The sequence below is a fragment of the Rhinopithecus bieti genome, unplaced genomic scaffold (assembly GCF_001698545.2).
Source record: "Rhinopithecus bieti isolate Rb0 unplaced genomic scaffold, ASM169854v2 scaffold_5132, whole genome shotgun sequence".
In the NCBI taxonomy this organism is placed as follows: Eukaryota; Metazoa; Chordata; class Mammalia; order Primates; family Cercopithecidae; genus Rhinopithecus; species Rhinopithecus bieti.
Window position 1 is genome coordinate 1,034,245 of NW_016804791.1, and position 15,437 is coordinate 1,049,681.

The 15,437-nt window shown below is 39.1% G+C and overlaps 1 protein-coding gene across 1 annotated transcript in view; it reads left to right on the forward strand.

The window, feature by feature from the left end:
- DESI2 (desumoylating isopeptidase 2) overlaps positions 1-15,437 on the forward strand; it is a 64,879-nt gene that overhangs the window by 7,973 nt on the left and 41,469 nt on the right.

Sequence of the window (15,437 nt, forward strand, 5' to 3'; positions counted from 1 at the left end):
TTTGTTTTTTTTGAGACGGAGTCTCGCTCTATCGCCCAGGTTGGAGTGCAACGGCGCCATCTCTGCTCACTGCAACCTCTGCCTCCCAGGTTCAGTTCTCCTGCCTCAGCCTCCAGAATAACTGGGACTACAGGTGCGCGCCACCATGCCCAGCTAATTTTTTTGTATTTTTAATAGAGACAGGGTTTCACCATGTTGGCCACACTGGTCTCAATCTCCTGACCTCGTGATCCGCCTGCCTCGGTCTCCCAAAGTGCTGGGATTATAGGCGTGAGTGACCACACCCAGTCAGATTTTTCTTAAGATGGGATATACTTACCCTTTCCATTTGTTGGCTATCAAATTCTCTACAAGATTATTTGAATTCCAAAGCAACATTGTGCAGATGTCAGCCAGTTGGTTAATAAAATGTAAAGTGAGAACTGCCAAAATAATCTTAAACTATAAGAAAGGCAAAAATAATAATAAAAGGACAATGGGATGCATGAAAATAATTTTGTTTTAGTTTATCTGGAATGTATTTTGGTAAAATGTGACAGTAACTTAAACACAATAAATTAAAAATCAACTAATTGGCCCCACATTATTTGAAATAAAAGTCTTTCCTCTCTAAATTGTGATGTCATCCTTAATCATAATACTAAATTCTTACCCATGCAGAATTGTTGATTCTAGCCTTATTACCACACTACTTTAATTATTATACTTTCACATCATATTTGGAATCTGATTAGGCGAGTTTCCCTTTACTATTAATCCAAAGTTTTATTGGCCTTCATTTCCTTTTCTAGGAGTACTTTGTAAGGCTCTCTGAAAACATTCCATAGGTTTTCGTTTTGTTTTAATTGTGTTAAAATACACATAACGTAAAATTTACCTCTTTAACTATACAAGCTACTGTGTTAGGTATATTCACATTGTTGTGCAACCAGTCTTCAGAACTTTTTTATCTTGCAAAACTGAGACCCTATACCCATTAACAATTCCACATTTCTCCCTCCCCTCATCCCTGGTAATCATCATTCTGCTTTGTGTGTCTGTGCATTTGACGAGATACCTCATTTAAGTGAAATAATACAGTATTTGTTTTGTGACTGGCTTATTTCACTTAGCATAGTCCTCAGGGTTTATGTTGCAGCATGTATCAGAATTTCCTTCCTTTTTAAGGCTGATATTCCACTGTGTATGTATATACCACAAAAAAGCTAATTTCAGTGTTATTAGACACAGGTTACTTCCACCCTTTGGCTGTTATGAATAATAGTGTGTGAACATGGGTTTATAAAAATGTCTATTCAAGTCCTGCTTTCAGTTTTTTTGGATATATACCCAGAAGTCCATAGATTTTTTTTAATTGGGCTTGCACTAAACTTATAAATTAACTTAGGAAGAACTGACATCTTTTCTATCATATTCTCCCCCCACCCCATTGATGAAAACAGGATTTTCTTTTGTTTTTTGAAATTTTTATCCAGAAAATCGCTAAATAATGCCATACTCATCTATCTGAACTATTAAACAGAATAAAGCTAATAAATAAGTAAAATATATGAGACAGTAAGTGGTGATAAATGCTAAAGAGGAAAGTGAAGAAAGGGAGGGACGGTGTAAGTCAGGATGATACAGTTACTGGTTACTATAGTTTCAAAGAGTGGTCAAGAAAGGCCTTACCAAGAAGGTGTTCCTGAAAGGTGAAGTATACCATGTAGAAAGGAGAAAGTGTTCCAGACAGAGGGTAAGCAAATATAAAGGCTGTAAGTTAGGCCACATGCCACCTGTTAAGTAAATGTACAGCAAGAAGTGAGAAGCTTTTAAGGAACTGCTGATTTAAGTTCTCAAGTAGATTCGGGAGGGTCATTGAAAATAGAACAAGCAGTACTACCAGAAAGGGAAAAATCTGGGATTAGGATAGATTCCACAAAAATGAAAAACATCTTTTCCTAATTTGTAACTAGAAAGGGAGTTCGATTGGGAACTAAAGAGAAAATAACAATATTTAGAAAGAAATTCAAGTGGAAGCGTCAAAAGGATCAAGTGATAGGCAAAACTTTTTAAAAGTTAGGACCATTCAACCAAAGCCTGTTTTAACTTGCAATTTTTTTTCTTTTTTGATACAGAGTCTCGCTCTGTCGCCCACGCTGGCACCGTCTTGGCTCAGTGCAAGCTCCGTCTCCCAGGTTCACACCATTCTCCTGCCTCAGCCTCCTGAGTAGCCGTGACTACAGGCGCCCACCACTCCCAGCTAATTTTTTGTATTTTTAGTAGAGATGGGGGTTTACCATGTTAGCCAGGATGGCCTCAATCTCCTGACCTCGTAATCCACCCGCCTCAGCCTCCCAAAGTGCTGGGATTACAGGTGTGAGCCACCGTGCCTGGCTGCAAATTTTAAGAATAAAGTAAAAAATCCTACAAATACACAAAGGCAAAAAAGTTACACAGGAACAAAAATCAGGCTAATTTCAGACTTCTCTTTGATTATACCAAAGGCTGAATAATATAGTGGAGTATTATCTACAGAGTATTAAAAGGGAAAAGATTTATGTCTGAATACTATAGCTTCTCCAATTGTCATTCATGTACAAAAGGACATAGACAATATGTAGGTACCTCTCTGGGGGTTAAAAAATTATTCAAGAACTTAACAATGGGGTGGTTACAGCGTAAAAGGACAGGCCATGGCCATCAATACTCATTTAACATAGCTAAATCTTATAACTGTGGTTAAAAACAGGGCCAGTATCCAGAATTACTCTTTGAAGAGAACAAGCATGATGATTTTTTAAAATTAAGTTTTCAGATTATATTGAACAAACCTTGGATGAGATATATAGCAGCCCTATATCGGAGGAGGTGTGTTATAAATATAATTCTTGTTTTAGAAAATTATATTTGAGTGTATGTGTAAATATTTTTCATTATGATGTATTATTGGGAGAAAAATCAAACCTAGAGGGAAAAGAGCAAAGAAGACACAATCCATATGGTGTAATAAAAAAAAACAAAGAGAAAAGTTAAATATGAAATGAAGACAAGGCTAGGCACTGTGGCTCAGGCCTGTAATTCCAGCGCTTTGGGAGGCTGAGGCGGGTGGTGGTGAGACCTTATCTCTACAAAAAATAAGTAAATAAATTAGCCAGGTCCACACCTGTGATTCCAGCTACTCAAGGGACTGAGGTGGGAGGATTGCCTCAGCCCAGAAGGTCGAGACTGCAGTAAGCCGTAATTGTGCCACTGCACTCCAGTCTGGGTGACAGAGCAAGACCCTGTCTCAAAAATAAATACAAGTAGGACCAAGCATATAAGTTGTGAAATGACCATAAATAAATTAAAATCCCCTGTTAAGCTTGGTAAGTGTATTTATAAGTGTCCTTTGCCTTACAGAAATTTTGTTATATGAGGTCAACACTGTGGGTCTTTCATAACCTTTCATCTTCCAGTCATTCCCTAGAAAGATTTTTCCTTGCAAAAAATGGTAGAAATAATCTACCTGTTTGTTCCCAAGGGGAATGCCAGTTATCCCAATGCTGTTTATTGAGTAATCCATGCTTCCCTATGTTAATTTGTGGCACATACTGTGTTTATGCTGTACTAAATTATCATGGATATTGAGGTGTATTTGAAGACTGTGCTATTCATTTCTGCCTTTTCTTGCACCGTTATTAGATGTTGAATTGTACTAGTCTCTTCCAGCAAGTTTTGATATCAGTGATGCAAGTTTCTCTTATTCTCTTTCAGAATTTATTTTACTCACACATTCATTTTTAAGTAAAATTTAGAAGCAATTTGTTAACCTCAGTGAAATTTTAAGTGTAGTGACATTACATTTATGAACAATTTGGGGGGAAGAATTGATACATTTACAATATTGAATTTTCCCATAATAATACCTGTTTTTTTTTTTTTTTTTTTTTTTTTTAGTGTTTTCAGTATGCCACTATACTAAGCCATTTCCTTATATTAGTGTCCCTTTTTAAGTTGATGCAACTGAGGCCTAGTTGAAAAGCATGCTCAGAGTCATGCCATAGTGGTAGAGCACAGTCTTGAACAAGAGCTCTTAACACTAAAATCTGTGCTCCGAACCGTTATGCTGTATTTCTTTTTCTATATCTCATCCCCTCCATAACCCAGAAATGTGCTGATTCTCTTTTTGTTTGTCCTCGTCTTACACCCCTCCCTGAACTAACTTCTGCACTTTGTGGCACTCATGGATGTACAGTGATCTAAAAACTGCCCTACCTCCTAAATCTTTTCTGCGAATATTTCTGTGATAGTTAATGTGATGTGTCAGCTTGAGTAGACCATGGTACCCAGTTTTAGTCAGACATGCTCCTAAGGTGTTTTTTTAGATGTAACAATTAATTTTATAGATTTTGAGTAAAGAAATTACCCTCCAAAATATGGATGGGCTTCATCCAGTCAGAGGCCTTAAAAGAAAAACTAAGTTCCCCAAGGAAGAACGAATTTTGGCTCCAGACAAGCTGCAGTATCAACTCCCCTGAATCTGCATCCTACAGGCCTGCTCTGAAGATTTCAGATCTACCAAGCCCCACAGTCTTGTGAGCCAGCTCCTTAAAATAATCACTTCTTTGCTCCCCTCTTCATCTAGGCTATTCTGCAGTCTACTGTTAGTGTGACTCCCTCTGTCATACTTGTCTCCCCAATTAAAATCGGCTCACCATCTATACCTCGGCAGCTGAATGAACAGGGCTAGAGAAAAACAACCATACTGACAGATCTCCCTTTAAAAATTGTGACCACAAACCCCAAGAGGGCTCTAAATACTGTCTAGCAGTGCTTCCTTATTTCTCTGGTCAGTTGACATTCCCACTCTCCAAGACAACTACAATATGTCACACTTTCTCCCCATTCCCTACTCTCAGCTTATTTTCAGAGATTACCTCACAGCTTATTTCACTGGAGAGAAAAAAAAAAAAAGGCAATTTTCTCATCCTTCCACCACTACTGTTTTACCATATGTAGTCTGCCTTCTCTCTGATCATATGAAATGAATTGTCCATGTCTCGATCTGAGATGAAACCTTACTCTGTGTCCTAGACCCCATCCTCTCACCTATCTATACAAGGACTTCTCTTTCAGGATCGTCACCACTCTCTTCTGCCTCATCAATTTTTTTTACTTTCTACTCTATCACTCCAATCAGTGAATGAATATGCTATATTTTATAGTCCTTATTCAAACTGAGTAGAATTAGTGATATACTTTAATATTTATCTCTGTTAACCTCAACCATATTGTATCATGTTCTCAAGCTGAAGGTTTGTCTTTTTAAATGAACTTCTCTAGAAATATATTACTTTTAAGTCTAACAAATAAGTGAACAAGAACTGTTTTATTCAATCTCATTCATTCGGACCTGTTGCTCTTTTATCTGTGAGTATCAAACAATAATACAGCAATCAAGATTTTTTAACTTTCCCACTCTGTGGTGACCGTGAGGGCAGACACAGTGTCTTATTCCTTTTTATGCTACTGATAAAGACGTAACTGAAACTGGGAGCAAAAAGGGGTTTAATTGGACTTACAGTTCCATATGGCTGGGGAGGCCTCAGAATCATGGCGGGAAGCAAAAGGCACTTGTTAAGTGGCAGCAGCAAGAGAAAAATGAGAAAGAAGCAAAAGTGGAAATGCCTGATAAACCCATCAGATCTCGTGAGACTTACTCACCGTCACGAGAATAGCACGGGAAGGACTGGCCCCATGATTCAACTGCCTCCCCCTGGGTCCCTCCCACAACGTGTGGGAATTCTGGGAGATACAATACAAGTTGAGATTTGGTTGGGGACACAGCCAAACCATATCATTCCACCCCTGGTCCTTCCAAATCTCATGTCCTCACATTTCAAAACCAATCATACCTTCCTAACAGTTCCCTGAAGTCTTAACTCATTTCAGCATTAACCCAAAAGTCCACAGTCCTCAGATGAGACAAGGCAAGTCCTTTCCTATGAACCTCTAAAATCAAAAGCAAGCTAGCTACTTCCTAGATATAATGGGGATACAGGTATTGGATAAATACAACCATTCCAAATGGGAGAAATTGGCCAAAACGGGTTAAAGGGCCCATGCAAGTCGGAAATCCGGTGGGGCAGACAAATTTTAAAGCTCCAAAATTATATGCTTTGACTCCAGGTCTCACATCCAGGTCACGCTGATGAAAGAGGTGGTTTAAAATGACTCGATCCCTACAATGATGCTATGTGCCAGGTATTGTTACTCTTCCCATTTTAGAGAGGCACAGAGAAGTTAACTCACTTTCCCAAGGTCACACAGCTAAAAAGAGTGTACGATACAAATTCATGCATACTGATTCCAGGTTATACCACAAACTGCATTACACTGCCTCTTGCTATAACAGAAGCAGGCTTGACCAAGGAGGAAAAGGTCAAGTACAGCCTCTTGCTGCCCCCTCCTCAGTCCTGACTTTTCTTCAGTCCTGACTCTTACTCTGAACTAGTGCAGTGGTTTAGGGCTCTCACCTGTCACCTGACAGGCTAGGGAGATCCATTAGGATAGCACAGAGAAACAGGCCTCCAGAGGTGAACAGCCAGTGAGAGGGCTGAAAGACACAAGCCGTTGCTGGTGCTGAAGCGTAGTCCCTCATCATGTGATCTGGGGTAAATTACTTGGCTGAACATCCCTGACATAATTTACATATTTTACATGGCATGGACTATTTCATTATGAAAGAAAAAGCTGAAAGTACATTTTAGAGTGACATCCACAAAATGAGTTATTGACTATATGTATACATTTGTTGTTTTAACACTTATCAAATTGTGATTATTTACATATTTAATGAGTTCCTTATGGACAAGGACTGTGAATCATCTTTGTATCCCCACTGTCTAGCAAAGTTCTGCACACAACACAAGAAGTATACCTATGTTTTGTTCCAAGTTGCTTTGTTTATAGATTTGCTGGTATGTTCTCTTCTTTAAATGAGATTTAAACTGACATACAATTTAGGGGGGTCTTTCTAGAATAGTGTTGCTCAATTTTGATCTTGGATTCAATGCATGGGTACCAACAAGACCTCATAAGGTAGTTTAACAGTGTAAACTTACATCAAAGACAGTTTCATATGAGATGGCTTTGTAGTAATTAGCCCACGATCTCCACTAGTCACAGTTGATAGGGGCTTTTTAAAAACTCAAAAATTGAAATGTCTTCTTTTCACTGAGCACCCTTTTTTGAGAAATAAGTCAGACACTTGCTTCAATTCACTCAGCCTCTAACGTGAACACTGATTCTAGTTTTTGAGGAGAAGTGGTCATTCTTTATACTTATTCCGATTATTTAATACTGTCTTTTATAGAAGTCAGGCCCAGGCCCTAAGTGGTTATATTAAGTGTTTTAAGATACAGACAAAAGAGATGGCATTTGTCAATGTTGCTTTCAAGGAAGAAGCATAAAATTTTATTAAACTGATGAGGAAAATCATTGACAAAAATGAAGTTTAATGGATGTTCTCTATCTGAAGAATAACATGACAGTAATATAGCACAATCCATTTCTGTAAACAATACTTTAAAATAATGAATGAAAATATTTAGGCCAATTTTTTGTATTGAGGCAAGATTGAGCCCAAAAGCAATTGTACTTATTTGTGTATTTATTGCCTTCCCCCATATTTTAAGAGGATAATTTTCTACAATTTTTTTATCTTCCCTTTTATCATATTAATACTTTAGAATGCTTTTAAAAAATATTTTAAAAGGAAAGGCCCTTTTTTGTGCGACAGGGTCTTACTTTGACACCTGGTCTAGAGTGCAGTGGCATAGTCATGGCTCACTGCAGGCTTTGACCTCCCAGGCTCCAACAAACCTCCCACCTCAGCCCCCTCAGTAGCTGCGACTATGCACCACCACACCCAGCTAATTGTTTAATTTTTTTGTACAGATAGGGTCTCACTATGTGGCCCAGGCTGGTCTTGAACTCCTGGGCTTAAGTGATTCTTCCACCTGGGCCTCCTAAAGTGCTGGGATTACAGGCGTGAGCCACCGTGCCTGGCCAGAAAACCTATTTTTATTTAACTTGTACATTTTACTTTCTTCTTTGCAGAATCTTAATAACAAAACCTTTTTATTCTTGCTTAAAAAAAGAAACTAGACTGGCCGGTTGCAGTGGCTCACACCTGTAATCCCAGCACTTTGGGAGGCCGAGGTGGGTGGATCACCTGAGGTCAGGAGTTCGAGACTAGCCTGACCAACATGGAGAAACCCCATCTGTACTAAAAATACAAAATTAGCTGGGCGTGGTGGCATATGCCTGTAATCCCAGCTACTTGGGAGGCTGAGGCAGGAGAATCGCTTGAACCCGGGAGGCAGAGGTTGCGGTGAGCCAAGATCACGCCATTACACTCCAGTCTGAGCAACAAGAGTGAAACTCCATCTCAAAAAAAAAAAGAAAAACTAGACTTCAGTGACACTGGATGGTGTCAGAGGAGGTAAGTGTGTGTTAGTGGTCACTCCTTGGCCACCTTCTGTGTAATTACCATCTCCATGGACTTAAGGAAGTACAGGGCTGTAAGGTCCTAGCACCAAAGTGAGATGTGGTTCTCCAGCCCTCTGCTCATGTCCCTCACTAATACATAGGCATCCTTTAAAACTACTGTCTTACTTAAGCCTTTTACTGAGACCTGTACTTCTCAAGAATATAAATAATTCTTTTTTTTTTTTTGGATACGGAGTTTCGCTCTTGTTGCCTAGGCTGGAGTGCAATGGCACAGTCTCAGCTCACTGCAGCCTCTGCCTCCTAGGTTCAAGTGATTCTCCTGTCCCAGCCTTGTAAGTAGCTGGGATTACAGGCACATGCCACCACACCCAGCTAATTTTTGTATTTTTAGTAGAGATGGGATTTCAGCATATTGTTTAGGCTGGTCTCGAACTCCTGACCTCGAGTGATCTGCCTGCCTCGGCCTCCCAAAGTGCCGGCATTATAGGCATGTACCACCACGCCCGGCAGAATATAAATAATTCTTGTAGGAGTCTTTAAATAGAATCAAATTAACTCCACCATTGTTTGCTATTCATTTTGGTGAGTCACTACTCTTGGTAATTTGACATCGACTCCCAAACCTTCTTGAAAATTTTGAGACTGCACAGATAACCAGAACTCATCTGCCTATTTACACGTGCATACAATCTTCCCCAATATGTAGAACAAAAATTTGAGGGAAGGATCGTGTTGCCAATAAATACATGTTTTGGCTACAACTAACACTCATCATAATCTTTACTATGGGACAAGCAGTCTTCTCAGTACTTTATACATACTAATTTATTTATTCCTCACAATAGTCCTCTGAGGTAGATTGTATTTGTTATCCCTATTTTGTAAGTAAGGACATCAAGGGACAGAGAGGTAACTGTCTTTCCCAAAGCCATACAACTAGCAAATAGTGGACTTCAACCAAGACATTCTGGCTCCAGGATTCTGAATTAGAATCAAACACTTTTTGAGACAGATTGAGTACCTTAAAAAGTTATCAAATACATATGAACAAACCAAGGCAAAGCACATAAGTCTCCCAACTCAGTCTAATTGCCCTCTTGACTACAGTCCAAATGCTTCAATTTGTGTTAGTTATAATACTTGGATAATCTTTTTTAAATTCAAGTAGTAATCTCTGAGATTAATGAAAATATAATAGAAGAAATGCCCTCGGGATCTAAACTGGAACTAGAGGGACGTTGTGGGCTTTCTAATTTGACCCTAAGGGAAAGAGATCCTTGGATTAAACTGACCAAATGATATCTTCAGTACAAATGGTTTACGTAGGTGGGTGACATAGGGATTTTGTGGCAACTCTTCTGTTGTTTCGTGGTTTAAGAGATACTATTTTGTGGTAGCATCTGGCTGCTTTACTGTTTTCCTTTGGTGTGTTAGGAAGGGTTTGAGAAGAATTAAACTGTAAACTAACTTTCAAATGAAAATGTCTGATCATGTAATTCCTGAGGGATGATCTAGTTGTCAGCACTGGGCACTGGGTAAGCTTGAATATATAGCCTCCTTAAGTAGATGTGCTTCTAATGTTCTGTGCCATTCCTTCCTTGTACAGCACCACTTTTGTGTGCTAACCTTTCTCTGCAAGGCCGGCCCCCAGTGTCATTATATGTAACTCTTCATCCCACCTTCTGCAACTGCCTGAGAGCAATAGTTCTATAACTAGTCTGCTGAATGTTAATACTAACTGTACTCTTATACTTGAACCAAGCTCTGGAAATAAAAGTGGTCTTTCCCCAGTTCAAATAAAAAGCCAACTTCTAGGGCTTTATTTGGATAAAATGCCCTGGATTATCCATTTTCCCAAGTATGTGTTTTTAAACTTTTGGCATCTGCTACTATTGAGACAACAAAATCAATGAAGGCTTATCCAGCAGAAATCTTGCTAACATCCAGTTATATCTAGTTCAGCAGCTTGTTTTGTTTGTGTTTTATGGATACATGTTCTTGGCTATGATTTTGTTTTACATATTTGTAATATTTTCTGTCAGAAAAATAGCTTCTAGTTTGTAAAATGAGGTTAAACATATCAATACTATATGGTACTCTACAAAAGCATGAATTTCTTCATAGCAATTTTGAGAAGTTCTCTTGACCTGGGTAGGGAGGTTTTTACTGAAGAGATGCTATGTGACATAAGTTTTGACAGTAGTAAAATAATTTTTAAATGTAATGACAGGCCGGGCGCGGTGGCTCAAGCCTGTAATCCCAGCACTTTGGGAGGCCGAGACGGGTGGATCACGAGGTCAGGAGATCAAGACCATCCTGGTTACCACGGTGAAACCCCATCTCTACTAAAAAATACAAAAAACTAGCCGGGCGAGGTGGCAGGCGCCTGTAATCCCAGCTACTCGGGAGGCTGAGGCAGGAGAATGGCGTGAACCTGGCAGGCGGAGTTTGCAGTGAGCTGAGATCCGGCCACTGCACTCTAGCCTGGGCGACAGAGCCAGACTCCATCTCAAAAAAAAAAAAAAAAATGTAGTGACAAAAGATAAAACCAAGTTACATGATTTGGATGTTTGTCCCCTCCAAATCTCATATTGAAATGTGACCTCCAGGCCAGGTGCAGTGGCTCATGCCTGTAATACCCAACACTTTGGGAGTCTGAAGTAGGAGGATCTCTTGAGGCCAGGAGTTTGATATCAGCCTGGGCAACATAGCAAGACCCCATCTCTATTTAAAAAAAAAAAAAAAAAGCAGAAATGTTGGAGGTGGATCCTAGTGGGAGGTATTGGAATCATGGGGCAGATCCCTCATGAATGACTTAGGGCCATCCCTTTGGTGATGAATGAGTTCTCACTCAGTTTATGGGAGATCTGGTTGTTTAAAAGAACCGGGACCTCCCCACTTCTCTCTGTCTCTTGCTCCTTCTCTCGCCATGTGACGTGCCTGCTGTCCCTTTGTTTTCCACCATGATTGTGGAAGGTTCCCAAGACCCTCGCCAAAAACAGATGCTGGAGCCATGCTTCTACAGCCTGCAGAACTGTGAGGCAATTAAACCTCCTTTATAAATTACGCAGTGTCATGTATTCCTTTATAGCAGCACAGAAACAGACTAACACACCAAGTTGGAGAATAGTTAAGAAACACTACTATTGATTTCAAAAATTAATAACAGTTGGCCAGGCGTGGTGGCTCACGCCTATAATCATAGCACTTTGGGAGGCCAAGGCAGGCGGATCACGAGGTCAGGTGTCCGAGACCAGCCTGGACAACATGGTGAAATCCCATCTCTACTAAAAATACAAAATTAGCTCGGCATGGTGGCACATGCCTGTAATCACAGCTACTTGGGAGGCTGAGACAGGAGAATTGCTTCAACTCAGGATGCGGAGGTTGCAGTGAGCTGAGATCGCGCCATTGCACTCCAGCCTGGGTGACAGAACGAGACTCCGTCTCAAAAAAAAATAGTAATAATAAAATAATAGCAGTTACTCCAGCATGAATAACTGCCAACAGTAAATCATTATTGTAGGAGAGTAGGATAGTTTCACAACTGAAATCATTCAGTAAAAGGCTTAGTTCTCATATGCTTTTTTGTTTTGTTTTGTTTTGTTTTTACAGTTATCTCACTAAATATTCACTTAAAATAGACATCATCCATATTGTCTGCATAGCTTTGGCAGGACTTTGAGGCAGAAGGACTTGATAAGGCATACTGACCTTGAATTAAATTTGCATCTTCCACAGGCAGGCTGCCCAGTTTGTAAAGATCGAGCCTTCCAGGCGTGTTCTCTAATAATAGATCTAGGAAGCCCTAACAGGAGAAGCAGCATTTGGAGGGCATCTCTTTCTCTAACCAACTCTCCCTGGAAGGGCTTAGCCCTCTTTTCCCCTGAATCTATTAAGAAAAAGAGTCACACCAAAGAAAAACATCTAATTTATTCACTTCATAATGTATATTCTAAACATTTATTCAGAAATGTGCTGTTCGTGTATGAAGTGGCTGACCAAAATACATCTTTAGAATTGTTTTCTTCTGCTCTTGATATATTCCTTTTTTATATCCTGTTTTCCTTGTGACTAAAAGCAGATGTTTTTAGAAGGCAGCTGGCTAGAATTAGGAATGCAGCCTGTAATTTAAGAAGTAACCTATTTAAAGGTTTTTGGGCATAGAGAGTTCAAGAAACTAATTGGACTGTCTTGTGTTATTAGAAAATGGTGTATGGTAGCTAGTATTTTTTTTTTTCACTTTTTTTCCATTAAGAGTTCCATTCCCATAATTTATATATTTCACTCATAGTAAAGTTTATTGGACCATGTCTAATAATAAAACAGGGAAATGGAAACTTTTGTGAATTTCTTGGTTCATAGTTTGCTAATAGAGGAAAAACTTTGTTATAATGCCGAATTGTTATTTTTTAAGGAGCAAAGTATGTTCTGTATCTAAAGGAATATTTATTCTTGGGGGCTCAAGGTGTGTATAGAAGAGTTTTTGTTTAGGTTTGCCAACTAGAGAATGGTGTACTCTTCTGCCATTTGGTACAAGTTAGTAGATTTACTTTTTTTTTTTTTCTTTTTGAGAGGGAGTCTTGCTCTGTCGCCTAGGCTGGAGTGCAGTGGTGCGATCTCGGCTCACTGCAACCTCCACCTCCCGGGTTCTGCCAATTCTTCTGCCTCAGCCTCCCGAGTAGCTGGGACTACAGGCGCCCACCACCACGCCAGACTAATTTTGTTTTGTAATTTTAATAGAGATAGGGTTTCGCCATATTGGTCAGGCTGGTCTCAAACTCCTGACCTCAGGTGATCCACCTGCCTCTGCTCCCAAAGTGGCTACAGGCATGAGTCACTGCGCCTGGCCAATTTACTTTACTTCTATTCATAACAGTCTTTTTTTTTTTTTTAACAGCCTTATTGAGCTACCGTTCATATACTAGATGAACTATATAAAATGTATACCCATTTAAAGTGTACAATTCAATGAATTTTAGTATATTCACAGGTGTGAAGCCATCATTACCACAATCAATTTTAGGATATTTTCATCACCCTAGGAAGAAGCCCATACCCATTAGCAGTCACTTCCCATATCTTCCCAAACTCCCAGTCATGGAACCACTAACATACTTTCCATCTGTGTAGCCTATTTTCGGCATTTCATGTAAATGGAATCATGTAATATGTGGTCTTGTGTGATTGGCTTCTTTCACCTGGCATAATGTTTTCAAGGTTCATTCCTGTGGTGGCATGCATCAAATACCTCATTCCTTTTTATTGAGAAATAATACTGCATTTTATGGATAATACCACATTTTATTTATCCAGTAATCAGTTGATAAACATGTAGTTGTTTCTACTTTTTGGCTATTATAAGTAATGCTGCCATGAACATTAATTGCAAGTTTTTATGTGGCTGTATATTTTCATTTCTCTTGGGCATATGCCTAGGAATAAAATTGCTAGGTCATATGGTAACTTTAGGTTTAACTTTTGGAGGAACTGCCCAACTGTTTTCCAGGACAGCTGTCCCATGTTACATTCCCACCAGTAATGTATTAGAGTTTTAATTTCTCCACATCCTAACACTTGTTATTATCTGTCTTTTTGATTATAGTCATCTGAGTGGGTATGACATGATAGATAATGGTGGTTTTAATTTGCTTATCTTCTTAGAAGAAATACTTTTTTTAAGATCCTTTGCCCATTTTTTAGTTGGGTTATGTGTCTTGTTGAGTTCTAAGAGTTCTTACATGTATTCTACATGTAAGTCCCTTGTCAGGTGTATGACTTGCCAAAATTTTCTCCCAGGCTATGGTTTGTCTTTTTCACTTTCTTCATAGTGTTCTTCAAAGCTAACTTTCACTTTATCAATTTTTTTCTTTTGTTGCTTTTGCTTTTCGTGTCATATCTATGAAGCCATTGCCTAATCCAAGATCATGAAGATATGCTTATCTTTTCTTCTAAGAGTTTATAATTTAAGCATTTAGGCCTTTGATCCATTAAATTAATTTTTATATATGGCATGAGGTAGAAGACCAGCTTCATTCATTTGCATGTGGATATCCAGTTGTCTCAGTTCTATTTGTTGAAAAGACTATTTTCCCACTGAATTGTCTTGGCACCGTCGTTAAAGATCAATTGGCCATAAATGTAGGGACTTATTTCTGAACTCTGAATTCTGTTTCACTGATCTATATGTCTGTCTTTATGCCAGTAATACACTGTCTTGATTACTGTGGCTCTGTGCTAAATGTTGAAATCAGGAAGTCTGAGTCCTATAACTTTTTCAAGATTGTTTTAGCTATTCTGGGTCCCTTGAATTTCCATATAAATTTGTAAATTTGTCAATTTCTGCAAAAAATGGCAGCTGGGATTTTGACAAGAATGGCAGTGAATCTTCAGGTCAACTTGGAGAATATTACCATCCTAACAATAATAAGTCCTCCAGTTCACGAGCGTGGAATGTCTTTCCATTTATTTAGGTCTTCTTTAATTTCTTTCAATAATGTTTTGTAGTTTTCAGATACAAGTTATGAACTTCTTAAATGTATCCATAAGTTTATTTTTTATGTAACTGTTGTAAATGGAATTGTTTTCTTAATTTCTTTATTTGATTGCTTATTGCTAGTGTATTGAAATACAATCGATGTTTTTTTTTTTTGAGATGGACTCTCTGTCACCTGGGCTGGAGTGCAGTGGCGCAATCTCAGCTCACTGCAAGCTCCACCTCCCGGGTTCAGGCCATTCTCCTGCCTCAACCTCCTGAGCAGCTGGGACTACAGGTGCCTGCCACCACGCCCGGCTAACTTTTTGTATTTTCAGTAGAGACAGGGTTTCACCGTGCTAGCCAAGATGATCTCGATCTCCTGACCTCGTGATCCGCCCGCCTTGGCCTCCTAAAGTACTGGGATTACAGGCATGAGCCACCGTGCCTTTCCTACAGTCGATTTTTATATATTGATCTTGTACCC